Source organism: Arachis hypogaea, chromosome 13, assembly GCF_003086295.3.
Source record: "Arachis hypogaea cultivar Tifrunner chromosome 13, arahy.Tifrunner.gnm2.J5K5, whole genome shotgun sequence".
NCBI lineage: Eukaryota > Viridiplantae > Streptophyta > Magnoliopsida > Fabales > Fabaceae > Arachis > Arachis hypogaea.
Genome location: NC_092048.1, coordinates 113,679,169 through 113,692,246, shown reverse-complemented (window position 1 = coordinate 113,692,246; position 13,078 = coordinate 113,679,169). Strand labels below are relative to the sequence as shown.

The window sequence follows — 13,078 nt, the reverse complement described above, 5'->3', positions numbered from 1 at the left end:
TAGTTTTTATGTTAAATTCACATTTCTAGACTTTACTATGAGTTTGCGTATTTTTCTATGATTTCAGGTATTTTCTGGCTGAAATTGAGGGACTTGAGCAAAAATCAGATTCAGAGGTTGAAGAAGGACTGCTGATGCTGTTGGATTCTGACCTTTCTGCACTCAAATTGGATTTTCTGGAGCTACAGAACTCAAAATGGCGCGTTTCCAATTGCGTTGGAAAGTAGACATCCAGAGCTTTCCATCAATGTATAATAGTCCATACTTTGGCCGAGTTTAAATGACGTAAAAGGGCGTTGAACGCCAGTTCTACGCTGCTGTATGGAGTTAAACGCCAGAAACAAGTCACAAACCAGAGTTGAACGCCATAAATACGTTACAACCTGGCGTTCAACTCCAGAAAGAGCCTCTGCACGTGTAACATTCAAGCTCAGCCCAAGCACACACCAAGTGGGCCCCGGAAGTGGATTTATGCATCAATTACTTACTTCTGTAAACCCTAGTGACTAGTTTATTATAAATAGAACTTTTTATCATTGTGTTCGCAGTCTTGGTGACTCCGGCTCCCCTCTGGGGTCGAGACCAATGAACTCCATTATCACTTATGTATTTTAACGGTAAAGTTTCTGCACTCCATAGATTAAGGTGTGGAGCTCTGCTATTCCTCAAAGATTAATGCAAAGTACTACTGTTTTCTATTCAATTCATCTTATTTCGCTTCTAAGATATTCATTCGCACTTCAACCTGAATGTGATGAACGTGATAATCATCATCATTCCCTATGAACACGTGCCTGACAACCACCTCCGTTCTACCTTAGATTGAATGAGTGTCTCTTAGATCTCTTAATTGGAATCTTCGTGGTGTAAGATAGAATGATGGCGGCATTCAAGAGAATCCGGAAAGTCTAAACCTTGTCTGTGATATTCCGAATAGGATTCAATGATTGAATGACTGTGACGAGCTTCAAACTCGCGATTGCTGGGCGTAGTGACAGACACAAAAGGAGGGTGACTCCTATTCCAGCATGATCGGGAACCTCAGATGATTAGCCGTGCCGTGACAGGGCATCTTGGACCATTTTCACAAGAGGAGGGGATGTAGCCACTGACAACGGTGATGCCCTTGCATAAAGCCAGCCATAGCAAGGAATAAGACTGATTGGATGAAGATAGCAGGAAAGCGGAGGTTCAGAGGAACGATTGCATCTCCACACGCTTATCTGAAATTCTCACCAATGATTTACATAAGTATTTCTATCCTTCTTTTATTACTACATTTCGAAAACTACATAACTATTTTATATCCGCCTGACTGAGATTTACAAGGTGACCATAGCTTGCTTCATACCAAAAATCTCCGTGGGATTCGACCCTTACTCACGTAAGGTATTACTTGGACGACCCAGTGCACTTGCTAGTTAGTTATGCGAAGTTGTGAAGATATGTTTAGACCATGGTTCTGTGCATCCGTTTTTGGTGCCATTGCCATGGAATCAATTTCGAATAATAATTCACAACCTGAGTAACAATTTCGCATACCAAGTTTTTGGCGCCGTTACCGGGGATTGTTCGAGTTTGGACAACTGACGGTTCATCCTGTTGCTCAGATTAGGTAATTTTCTTTTTTGTTTTCTTTTCAAAAATTTTTCAAAAATATTTCAAAAATTTCTCCTTTGTTTTCGAAAAAAAAAATAATAAAAATATTGTTTTCAAAAATAAATTATTCTATGGCTTCAAAACTTTCAAGAATGAATTCTAGAGTTTCATGGTAACATGTTGAATCCTATCTGGCTGAAAAGCCATACCCAAACTCCTTTGGGATTGGTCTTCAACTAATCACCTCAATGGATGTAAATCCATTCTAAAGCTTGACTGGCTATTAAGCCATGTCTAACCCTCAGATTGGAGCTTTAGACTAAAGAGTACAAGATTCCTGGAATTCATATTAAAGATTTTGAAATCCTTATTTTTCTTTTTAAATCAATTTTCGAAAAAAAAATTTCCAAAAAAAATTAGAAAATCATAAAAATAAAAAAAAAATATTTTTGTGTTTCTTGTTTGAGTCATATGTCATGTTATAAGTTTGGTGTCAATTGCATACTCATCTTGCATTTTTCGAAAATTTATGCATTCATAGTGTTCTTCATGATCTTCAAGTTGTTCTTGGTAAGTCTTCTTGTTTGATCTTGATGTTTTCATGTTTTGTGTCTTTTCTTGTTTTTCATATGCATTCTTGAATTCTTAGTGCCTAAGCATTAAAGATTTCTAAGTTTGGTGTCTTGCATGTTTTCTTTGCATTAAAAATTTTTCAAAAATATGTTCTTGATGTTCATCATGATTTTCATAGTGTTCTTGGTGTTCATCTTGACATTCATAGCATTCTTGCATGCATTCATTGTTTTGATCCATAACTTTCATGCATTGAATCATTTTTCTTGTTTTTCTCTCTCATCATAAGAATTCAAAAATAAAAAAAATATCTTTCCCTTTTTCTCTCATCAAATTCAAAAATTTGGATTGACTTTTTCAAAAATATTTAAAAATCTAGTTGTTTTTATGAGTCAAACCAAATTTTCAATTTAAAAAAAAAGCTTATCTTTTTCAAAATCTTTTTCAAAAATCAAATCTTTTTTTTCAATTTTTATTAGTTATTTTTGAAAATTATAAAAATATTTTCCAAAAATCTTTTTCTTAATTTTATATCATAATTTTCGAAAATAATATCATCAATTAATGTTTTGATTCAAAAATTTCAAGTTTGTTACTTACTTGTTAAGAAAGATTCAAACTTTAAGTTCTAGAATCATATTTTGTGATTTCTTGTGAATCAAGTCATTAATTGTGATTTTAAAAATCAAATCTTTTCCAAAACCAATTTCAATCATATCTTTTCAAAAATACCTTCTCATCTTATCTTTTTCAAAATTTGATTTCAAAATATCTTTTCTAACTTCCTAACTTCTTATCTTTTCAAAATTTGTTTCAACTAACTAACTAACTTTTTGTTTGTTTCTTATCTTTTTCAAAACCACCTAACTAACTTTCTCTCTCTAATTTTCGAAAATATCTTCCCCCTTTTTCAAAATTTCTTTTTTTATTAATTATTTTAACTTTTGATTTTAAACTTTTCAAAAAAAAATTTTACTAACCTTTTTCAAAAAAAAATTATTTTTCGAAAATTACTAACTCTTTTTCAAAAATTATTTTTCGAAAATCCTCTCCCTCTCTCATATTATTCTATTTATTTATTCATCTACTAACATCTCTTCCTCACATCACTCACCTAATTCGAACCCCCTATTCTATCTGTGTTCGAATTTTTTTCTCTCCTTTTCTTCTTCTACTAACAATAAGGAACCTCTTTACTGTGACATAGAGGATTCCTCTTCTTTTCTTTTTCTCTTCTCTTTCTTATGAGCAGGGACAAAGAAAAAGGCATTCTTGTTGAAGCTGATCCAGAACCTGAAAGAACTCTGAAGAGGAAACTAAGAGAAGCTAAATTACAACAATCCAGAGACAACCTTATTGAAAATTTCGAACAAGTAAAGGAGATGGCAGCCGAACCCAACAACAAATGCAAGGAGAATGCTTGGTGACTTTACTGAACCTAATTCCAATTTACATGGAAGAAGCATCTCCATTCCTGCCATTGGAGCAAACAATTTTGAGCTGAAACCTCAGCTAGTTTCTCTGATGCAGTAGAACTGCAAGTTTCATGGACTTCCATCTGAAGATCCTTTTCAGTTCTTAACTGAATTCTTGTAGATCTGTGATACTGTTAAGACCAATGGAGTAGATCCTGAAGTCTACAGGCTCATGCTTTTCCCTTTTGCTGTAAGAGACAGAGCTAGAGTGTGGTTGGACTCTCAACCCAGAGATAGCCTGAACTCTTGGGATAAGCTGGTCACAGCTTTCTTAGCCAAGTTCTTTCCTCCTTAAAAGCTGAGCAAGCTTAGAGCGGATGTTCAAACCTTCAGACAGAAAGAAGGTGAATCCCTCTATGAAGCTTGGGAAAGATACAAGCAGCTGACCAAAAAGTGTCCTTCTGACATGCTTTCAGAATGGACCATCCTGGATATATTCTATGATGGTTTATCTGAGCTATCAAAGATGTCATTGGATACTTCTGCAGGTGGATCCATTCACCTAAAGAAAACGCCTGCAGAAGCTCAAGAACTCATTGACATGGTTGCTAATAACCAGTTCATGTACACTTCTGAGAGGAACCCTGTGAGTAATGGGACGCCTATGAAGAAGGGAGTTCTTGAAATCGATACTCTGAATGCCATACTGGCTCAGAATAAAATATTGACTCAGCAAGTCAATATGATTTCTCAGAGTCTGACTGGAATGCAACCTGCATCCAACAGTACTCAAGAGGCTTCTTATGAAGAAGAAGCTTTATGATCCTGAGAACCCTGCAATAGCAGAGGTAAATTACATGGGTGAACCATATGGAAACACCTATAATCCATCATGGAGAAATCATCCAAATCTCTCATGGAAGGATCAAAGGCCTCAACAAGGCTTTAATAATGGTGGAAGAAACAGGTTTAGCAATAGCAAACCTTTTCCATCATCCACTCAGCAACAGACAGAGAATTCTGAGCAGAATCCATCTAGCCTAGCAAATTTAGTCTCTGATTTATCTAAGGCCACTGTAAGTTTCATGAATGAAACAAGGTCTTCCATTAGAAATTTGGAAGCACAAGTGGGCCAGCTGAGTAAAAGGATCACTGAAATCCCTCCTAGTACTCTCCCAAGCAATACAGAAGAGAATCCAAAAGGAGAGTGCAAGGCCATTGACATAAGCACCATGGCCGAACCTGTAAGGAAAGGAGAGGACGTGAATCCCAAGGAGGAAGACCTCCTGGGACGTCCAGTGATCAATAAGGAGCTTCCCTCTGAGGAACCAAGGGACTCTGAGACTCATCTAGAGACCATAGAGATTCCATTGAACCTTTTTATGCCATTCATGAGCTCTGATGAGTATTCCTCTTCTGAAGAGAATGAGGGTGTTACTGAAGAGCAAGCTGCCAAGTTCCTTGGTGCAATCATGAAGCTAAATGCCAAATTATTTGGTATTGAGATTTGGAAAGATGAACCTCCCTTGTTCACCAATGAACTAAGTTATCTGGATCAACTGACATTGCCTCAGAAAAGACAGGATCCTGGAAAGTTCATAATACCTTGTAGTATAAGAACCATGATCTTTAAGGCTCTGTGTGACCTTGGTTCAGGGATAAACCTCATGCCCCTATCTGTAATAGAGAAACTGGGAATCTATGGGGTACAAGCTGCTAAAATATCATTAGAGATGGCAGAAAATTCAAGAAAACAGGCTTATGGACAAGTAGAGGACGTGTTAGTAAAGGTTGAAGGCCTTTACATCCCTGCTGATTTCATAGTCTTGGATACTGGAAAGGAAGAGGATGAATCCATCATCCTAGGAAGACCTTTCCTAGCCACAGCAAGAGCTGTGATTGATGTGGACAGAGGAGAGTTGATCCTTCAATTAAATAAGGACAACCTTGTGTTTACAACTCAAGGATCTCTCTCTGCATCGATGGAGAGGAAGCAGAAAAAGTTTCTCTCAAAGTAGAGTCAACAAAAGCCCCCACAGTCAAACTCTAAGTTTGGTGTTGGGAGGCCACAACAAACTCTAAGTTTGGTGTCAAACCCCCATATCCAAACTCTAAGTTTGGTGTTGGGAGGTTTCAACAAAGCTCTGCACATCTGTGAGGCTCCATGAGAGCCCACTGTCAAGCTATTGACATTAAAGAAGCGCTTGTTGGGAGGCAACCCAATTTTTATTTATCTAACTATATTTTTCTTAGTTATATGTCTTTATAGGTTCATGATCATGTGGAGTCACAAAATAAATATAAAAATTGAAAACGGAATAAAAAATAGCAGAAGAGAAATCACACCCTGGAGGAAGTCCTTACTGGCGTTTAAACGCCAGTAAGAAGCATGTTTTGGGCGTTCAACGCCAGAACAGAGCATGGTTCTGGCGCTGAACGCCAGAAATGGGCAGCATCTGGGTGTTTGAACGCCAGAAATGCACCCTGGATGAGAGCTGGCGCTGAACGCCCAGAACAAGCATGGTTCTGGCGTTCAACGCCAGAAATAGGCTACAAATGGGCGTTCAACGCCCAGAACAAGCACCAATCTGGCGCTGAACGCCCAGAGTTGTATGCAAGGGCATTTGGCATGCCCAATTTGGTGCAAGGTTGTAAATCCTTGAACACCTCAGGATCTGTGGACCTCATAGGATCCCCACCTACCTCCATTCACTTCTTCTCACCCCTCTTTCACACAATCCCATAAACACACTTCCCCAAAACCCTTCACCAATCACCTCAATCTCTCTTTCTCCATTCATGATAATCCCTTCTGTTTTCCATTCACCACTCACATCCATACACACATCCCTCCATCTCCTCCGTATCTTCTTCTTCTTCTTCTATTCTTTCTTCTTTTGCTCGAGGGCGAGCAACATTCTAAGTTTGGTGTGGTAAAAGCATAAGCTTTTTGTTTTTCCATTACCATTAATGGCACCTAAGACCAGAGAAACCTCTAGAAAAGGGGAAGGGAAGACAAAGGCTTCCACCTCCGAGTCAGGGGAGATGGAAAGATTCATCTCAAGGGTCTATAGCTCAGTGGTAGAACATGTGGCTGCAAATCAAGAGATCCCTGAGATACCTCAGGGGATGCACTTCCCTCCACATAAATATTGGGAGAAAATCAACACCTCCCTAGGAGAATTAAGTTCCAACATGGGACAATTAAGGGTGGAACATCAAGAACACTCCATCATCCTTCATGAAATTAAAGAAGATCAAAAAGCAATGAGGGAGGAGCCACAAAGGCAAGGAAGAGACATAGAAGAGCTCAAGAACATCATTGGTTCCTCAAGAAGGAAACGCCATCATCACTAAGGTGGACTCATTCCTTGTTCTTACTTTCTCTGTTTTTTGTTTTCTATGTTAAGTGCTTATCCATGTTTGTGTCTTCATTACATGATCATTAGTAGTTAGTAACCATGTCTTAAAAGTTATGAATGTCCTATGAATCCATCACCTTTCTTAAATGAAAAATGTTTTAATTCAAAAGAACAAGATGTACATGAGTTTCGAATTTATCCTTGAACTTAGTTTAATTATATTGATGTGGTGACAATGCTTCTTGTTTTCTGAATGAATGCTTGAACAGTGCATATGTCTTCTGAAGTTGTTGTTTAAGAATGTTAAATATGTTGGCTCTTGAAAGAATGATGACAAGGAGACATGTTATTTGATAATCTGAAAAATCATAAAAATGATTCTTGATGCAAGAAAAAGCAGCAAAGAACAAAGCTTGCAGAAAAAAAAAGAAGAAAAAAAAATATAAGCGAAAAAAAATAATAGAAAGAAAAAGCAAGCAGAAAAAGCCAAAAAGCTCTTAAAACCAAGAGGCAAGAGCAAAAAGCCAATAACCCTTAAAACCAAAAGGCAAGGGTAAATAAAAAGGATCCCAAGGCTTTGAGCATCAGTGGATAGGAGGGCCTAAAGGAATACAATCCTAGCCTAAGCGGCTAAACCAAGCTGTCCCTAACCATGTGCTTGTGGCGTGTAGGTGTCAAGTGAAAACTTAAGACTGAGCGGTTAAAGTCAAGGTCCAAAGCAAAAAAAAAGAGTGTGCTTAAGAACCCTGGACACCTCTAATTGGGGACTTTAGCAAAGCTGAGTCACAATCTGAAAAGGTTCACCCAATTATGTGTCTGTGGCATTTATGTATCTGGTGGTAATACTGGAAAACAAAGTGCTTAGGGCCACGGCCAAGACTCATAAAATAGCTGTGTTCAAGAATCATCATACTGAACTAGGAGAGTCAATAACACTATCTAAACTCTGAGTTCCTATAGAAGCCAATCATTCTGAACTTTAATGGATAAAGTGAGATGCCAAAACTATTCAAGAGGCAAAAAGCTACAAGTCCCACTCATCTGATTGAAGCTATGTTTCATTGATAGTTTGAAATTTATTGTATATTCTCTTCTTTTTATCCTATTTGATTTTCAGTTGCTTAGGGACAAGCAACAATTTAAGTTTGGTGTTGTGATGAGCGGATAATTTATACGCTTTTTGGCATTGTTTTTAGTATGTTTTTAGTAGGATCTAGTTACTTTTAGGGACATTTTCGTTAGTTTTTATGTTAAATTCACATTTTTGGACTTTACTATGAGTTTGCATGTTTTTCTGTGATTTCAGGTATTTTCTGGCTGAAATTGAGGGACTTGAGCAAAAATCAGATTCAGAGGTTGAAGAAGGACTGCTGATGCTGTTGGATTCTGACCTCCCTGCACTCAAATTGGATTCTCTGGAGCTACAGAACTCAAAATGGCGCGCTTCCAATTGCGTTGGAAAGTAGACATCCAGGGCTTTCCAGCAATATATAATAGTCCATACTTTGGCCGAGTTTAGATGACGTAAAAGGGAGTTGAAATCCAGTTCTATGCTGCTGTCTGGAGTTAAACGCCAGAAACAAGTCACAAACCAGAGTTGAACGCCAGAAATACATTACAACCTGGCGTTCAACTCCAGAAAGAGCCTCTGCACGTGTAACATTCAAGCTCAGCCCAAGCACACACCAAGTGGGCCCCGGAAGTGGATTTATGCATCAATTACTTACTTCTATAAACCCTAGTGACTAGTTTATTATAAATAGAACTTTTTATCATTGTGTTCGCAGTCTTGGTGACTCCGGCTCCCCTCTGGGGTCGAGACCAATGAACTCCATTATCACTTATGTATTTTAACGGTAGAGTTTCTACACTCCATAGATTAAGGTGTGGAGCTCTGCTATTCCTCAAAGATTAATGCAAAGTACTACTGTTTTCTATTCAATTAATCTTATTTCGCTTCTAAGATATTCATTCGCACTTCAGCCTGAATGTGATGAACGTGACAATCATCATCATTCCCTATTAACGCGTGCCTGACAACCACCTCCATTCTACCTTAGATTGAATGAGTGTCTCTTAGATCTTTTAATTGGAATCTTCGTGGTGTAAGATAGAATGATGGCGGCATTCAAGAGAATCCGGAAAGTCTAAACCTTGTCTGTGATATTCCGAATAGGATTCAATGATTGAATGACTGTGACGAGCTTCAAACTCGCGATTGCTGGGCGTAGTGACAAACTCAAAAGGAGGGTGACTCCTATTCCAGCATGATCGGGAACCTCAGATGATTAGCCGTGCCATGACAGGGCATCTTGGACCATTTTCACAAGAGGAGGGGATGTAGCCACTGACAACGGTGATGCCCTTGCATAAAGCCAGCCATAGCAAGGAATAAAACTGATTGGATGAAGATAGCAGGAAAGCGGAGGTTCAGAGGAACGATTGCATCTCTACACGCTTATCTGAAATTCTCACCAATGATTTACATAAGTATTTCTATCCTTCTTTTATTACTACATTTCGAAAACTACATAACTATTTTATATCCGCCTGACTGAGATTTACAAGGTGACCATAGCTTGCTTCATACCAAAAATCTCCGTGGGATTCGACCCTTACTCACGTAAGGTATTACTTGGACGACCTAGTGCACTTGCTAGTTAGTTATGCGAAGTTGTGAAGATATGTTTAGACCATGGTTCTATGCATCCGTTTTTGGTGCCATTGCCATGGAATCAATTTCGAATAATAATTCACAACCTGAGTAACAATTTCGCATACCAAGTTTTTGGCGCCGTTGCCGGGAATTGTTCGAGTTTGGACAACTGACGGTTCATCCTGTTGCTCAGATTAGGTAATTTTCTTTTTTGTTTTCTTTTCAAAAAAATTTCAAAAATCTTTCAAAAATTTCTCCTTTGTTTTCGAAAAAAAAATAATAAAAATATTGTTTTCAAAAATAAATTATTCTATGGCTTCAAAACTTTCAAGAATGAATTCTAGAGTTTCATGGTAACATGTTGAATCCTATCTGGCTGAAAAGCCATACCCAAACTCCTTTGGGATTGGTCTTCAACTAATCACCTCAATGGATGTAAATCCATTCTAAAGCTTGACTGGCTATTAAGCCATGTCTAACCCTCAGATTGGAGCTTTAGACTAAAGAGTACAAGATTCCTGGAATTCATATTAAAGATTTTGAAATCCTTATTTTTCTTTTTCAAATCAATTTTCGAAAAAAAATTTCCAAAAAAATTTAGAAAATCATAAAAATAAAAAAAATATTTTTGTGTTTCTTGTTTGAGTCATATGTCATGTTATAAGTTTGGTGTCAATTGCATACTCATCTTGCATTTTTCGAAAATTTATGCATTCATAGTGTTCTTCATGATCTTCAAGTTGTTCTTGGTAAGTCTTCTTGTTTGATCTTGATGTTTTCATGTTTTGTGTCTTTTCTTGTTTTTCATATGCATTCTTGAATTCTTAGTGCCTAAGCATTAAAGATTTCTAAGTTTGGTGTCTTGCATGTTTTCTTTGCATTAAAAATTTTTCAAAAATATGTTCTTGATGTTCATCATGATCTTCATAGTGTTCTTGGTGTTCATCTTGACATTCATAGCATTCTTGCATGCATTCATTGTTTTGATCCATAACTTTCATGCAGTGCATCATTTTTCTTGTTTTTCTCTCTCATCATAAGAATTCAAAAATAAAAAAAAATATCTTTCCCTTTTTCTCTCATCAAATTCAAAAATTTGGATTGACTTTTTCAAAAATTTTTAAAAATCTAGTTGTTTTTATGAGTCAAACCAAATTTTCAATTAAAAAAAAATCTTATCTTTTTCAAAATCTTTTTCAAAAATCAAATCTCTTTTTTTTTCAATTTTTATTAGTTATTTTCGAAAATTATAAAAATATTTTTCAAAAATCTTTTTCTTAATTTTATATCATAATTTTCGAAAATAATATCATCAATTAATGTTTTGATTCAAAAATTTCAAGTTTGTTACTTACTTGTTAAGAAAGATTCAAACTTTAAGTTCTAGAATCATATTTTGTGATTTCTTGTGAATCAAGTCATTAATTGTGATTTTAAAAATCAAATCTTTTCCAAAATCAATTTCAATCATATCTTTTCAAAAATACCTTCTCATCTTATCTTTTTCAAAATTTGATTTCAAAATATCTTTTCTAACTTCCTAACTTCTTATCTTTTCAAAATTTGTTTCAACTAACTAACTAACTTTTTGTTTGTTTCTTATCTTTTTCAAAATCACCTAACTAACTTTCTCTCTCTAATTTTCGAAAATATCTTCCCCTTTTTCAAAATTTCTTTTTTTATTAATTATTTTAACTTTTGATTTTAAACTTTTCAAAAAAAAAAATTTACTAACCTTTTTCAAAAAAAATTAATTTTCGAAAATTACTAACTCTTTTTCAAAAATTATTTTTCGAAAATCCTCTCCCTCTCTCATATTATTCTATTTATTTATTCATCTACTAACATCTCTTCCTCACATCACTCACCTAATTCGAACCCCCTCTTCTATCTGTGTTCGAATTTTTTTCTCTCCTTTTCTTCTTCTACTAACAATAAGGAACCTCTTTACTGTGACATAGAGGATTCCTCTTCTTTTCTTTTTCTCTTCTCTTTCTTATGAGCAGGGACAAAGAAAAAGGCATTCTTGTTGAAGCTGATCCAGAACCTGAAAGAACTCTGAAGAGGAAACTAAGAGAAGCTAAATTACAACAATCCAGAGACAACCTTATTGAAAATTTCGAACAAGTAAAGGAGATGGCAGCCGAACCCAACAACAATAATGCAAGGAGAATGCTTGGTGACTTTACTACACCTAATTCCAATTTACATGGAAGAAGCATCTCCATTCCTGCCATTGGAGCAAACAATTTTGAGCTGAAACCTCAGCTAGTTTCTCTGATGCAGCAGAACTGCAAGTTTCATGGACTTCCATCTGAAGATCCTTTTCAGTTCTTAACTGAATTCTTGCAGATCTGTGATACTGTTAAGACCAATAGAGTAGATCCTGAAGTCTACAGGCTCATGCTTTTCCCTTTTGCTGTAAGAGACAGAGCTAGAGTGTGGTTGGACTCTCAACCCAGAGATAGCCTGAACTCTTGGGATAAGCTGGTCACGGCTTTCTTAGCCAAGTTCTTTCCTCCTCAAAAGCTGAGCAAGCTTAGAGCGGATGTTCAAACCTTCAGACAGAAAGAAGGTGAATCCCTCTATGAAGCTTGGGAAAGATACAAGCAGCTGACCAAAAAGTGTCCTTCTGACATGCTTTCAGAATGGACCATCCTGGATATATTCTATGATGGTTTATCTGAGCTATCAAAGATGTCATTGGATACTTCTGTAGATGGATCCATTCACCTAAAGAAAACGCCTGCAGAAGCTCAAGAACTCATTGACATGGTTGCTAATAACCAGTTCATGTACACTTCTGAGAGGAACCCTGTGAGTAATGGGACGCCTATGAAGAAGGGAGTTCTTGAAATCGATACTCTGATTGCCATACTGGCTCAGAATAAAATATTGACTCAGCAAGTCAATATGATTTCTCAGAGTCTGACTGGAATGCAACCTGCATCCAACAGTACTCAAGAGGCTTCTTATGAAGAAGAAGCTTATGATCCTGAGAACCCTGCAATAGCAGAGGTAAATTACATGGGTGAACCATATGGAAACACCTATAATCCATCATGGAGAAATCATCCAAATCTCTCATGGAAGGATCAAAGGCCTCAACAAGGCTTTAATAATGGTGGAAGAAACAGGTTTAACAATAGCAAACCTTTTCCATCATCCACTCAGCAACAGACAGAGAATTCTGAGCAGAATCCATCTAGCCTAGCAAATTTAGTCTCTGATCTATCTAAGGCCACTGTAAGTTTCATGAATGAAACAAGGTCTTCCATTAGAAATTTGGAAGCACAAGTGGGCCAGCTGAGTAAAAGGATCACTGAAATCCCTCCTAGTACTCTCCCAAGCAATACAGAAGAGAATCCAAAAGGAGAGTGCAAGGCCATTGACATAAGCACCATGGCCGAACCTGTAAGGAAAGGAGAGGACGTGAATCCCAAGGAGGAAGACCTCCTGGGACGTCCAGTGAT

The 13,078-nt window shown here is 36.9% G+C and overlaps 2 non-coding genes across 2 annotated transcripts; both read right to left on the bottom strand.

Annotated features, from left to right (window-relative positions):
- Positions 1–3,951: 3,951 nt before the first annotated feature.
- On the bottom strand, positions 3,952–4,059 carry LOC112739597 (small nucleolar RNA R71). The gene has a single exon (XR_003170527.1). It is a non-coding gene; the product is annotated as a small nucleolar RNA R71 (small nucleolar RNA).
- An 8,081-nt stretch (positions 4,060–12,140) lies between these two features.
- LOC112739596 (small nucleolar RNA R71) lies at positions 12,141–12,248 on the bottom strand. Its single transcript, XR_003170526.1, has one exon. It is a non-coding gene; the product is annotated as a small nucleolar RNA R71 (small nucleolar RNA).
- Between the last annotated feature and the right edge of the window lie 830 nt (positions 12,249–13,078).